The sequence below is a fragment of the Arachis hypogaea genome, chromosome 9, assembly GCF_003086295.3.
Source record: "Arachis hypogaea cultivar Tifrunner chromosome 9, arahy.Tifrunner.gnm2.J5K5, whole genome shotgun sequence".
Lineage (NCBI taxonomy): Eukaryota > Viridiplantae > Streptophyta > Magnoliopsida > Fabales > Fabaceae > Arachis > Arachis hypogaea.
Genome location: NC_092044.1, coordinates 68,142,022 through 68,143,713, shown reverse-complemented (window position 1 = coordinate 68,143,713; position 1,692 = coordinate 68,142,022). Strand labels below are relative to the sequence as shown.

At 40.4% G+C, this 1,692-nt stretch overlaps 1 non-coding gene across 1 annotated transcript; it reads left to right on the top strand.

The window, feature by feature from the left end:
• Positions 1-1,254: 1,254 nt before the first annotated feature.
• On the top strand, positions 1,255-1,362 carry LOC112714104 (small nucleolar RNA R71). Its single transcript, XR_003159060.1, has one exon. It is a non-coding gene; the product is annotated as a small nucleolar RNA R71 (small nucleolar RNA).
• The last annotated feature ends 330 nt before the right edge of the window (positions 1,363-1,692 follow it).

Below are 1,692 nucleotides of genomic sequence, written 5' to 3'. Positions count from 1 at the left end.
GATTCTTGCAGCTTGTACCTCAAAGATCCCTAGCTTCTCCATTACAGAGAGAGGCATGAGGTTTATGCTTGACCCTAGGTCACACAAAGCCTTCTCGAAGTTCATGGTGCCTAATGTACAAGGTATTGAGAACTTCCCAGGGTCCTATCTCTTTTGAGGTAATCTCTGCCTAGTCAAGTCATCCAGTTCTTTGGTGAGCAAAAGGGGTTCATCCTCCCAAGTCTCATTACCAAATAACTTGTCATTTAGCTTCATGATTGCTCCAAGGTACTTAGCAACTTGCTCTTCAGTGACATCTTCGTCCTTTTCAGAGGAAGAATACTCATCAGAGCTCATGAATGGCAGAAGTAAATTCAATGGAATCTCTATGGTCTCAGTGTGAGCCTCAGATTCCAATGGTTCCTCATTAGGGAACTTATTGGAGGCCAGTGGACGTCCATTGAGGTCTTCCTCAGTGGCGATCACTGCCTCTTCCTCCTCTCCAAATTTGGCCATATTGATGGCCTTACACTCTCCTTTTGGATTCTCTTCTGTATTGCTTGGAAGAGTACTAGGAGGGAGTTCAGTAACTTTCTTACTCAGCTGACCCACTTGTGCCTCCAAGTTTCTAATGGAGGACCTTGTTTCAGTCATGAAACTTTGAGTGGTTTTGATTAGATCAGAGACCATGGTTGCTTAGTCAGAGTGGCTCTGCTTAGAATTCTCTGTCTGTTGCTGAGATGATGATGGAAAAGGCTTGCCATTGCTAAACCTGTTTCTTCCACCATTATTGTTGTTGAAACCTTGTTGAGGTCTCTGTTGATTCTTCCATGAGAGATTTGGATGATTTCTCCATGAAGGATTTTAGCTGTTTCCATAGGGTTCTTCCATGTAATTCACCTCTTCCATTGATGGGTTCTTAGGATCATAAGCTTCTTCTTCAGATGAAGCGTCCTTAGTACTGCCTGGTGCAGCTTGCATTCCAGACAGACTTTGAGAAATCATATTGACTTTTTGAATCAATATTTTGTTCTGAGCCAATATGGTATTCAGAGTATCAATCTCAAGAACTCCTTTCTTCTGATTCATCTCATTGTTCACAAGATTCCTTTCAGAAGTGTACATGAATTGGTTATTTGCAACTATTTCAATGAGTTCTTGAGCTTCTGCAGGCGTCTTCTTCAGATGAAGAGATCCTCCAGCAGAGCTGTCCAATGACATTTTGGACAGTTCAGACAGACCATCATAGAAGATACCTATGATGCTCCATTCAGAAAGCATGTTAGAAGGACACTTTCTGATCAATTGTTTGTATCTTTCCCAAGCTTCATAGAGGGATTCACCTTCCTTCTGTCTGAAGGTTTGGACTTCCACTCTAAGCTTACTCAATTTTTGAGGTGGAAAGAACTTTGCCAAGAAGGCATTAACTAGCTTTTCCCAAGAGTTGATAAACCCCATTTTGACGGTTTATCTTGTATTGATTTTAAGAGATTTTATGACCTTTCACCCACATTTATCCATTGAAATAGCATGGTTTTGTATATTCTCCTTTAATTGTGCTTAAGAGTGAAAACATGCTTTTTAGATCTTAAAATAAATAAATTTAACTCACCTTGGTTCCATTGGATGCCTTGATATGTTTGTTAAGTGATTTAAGGTTTAGGAGGCAAAGATTGGATCAAGGGAATGAAGAAAGAAGCATGAAAAGTTGGA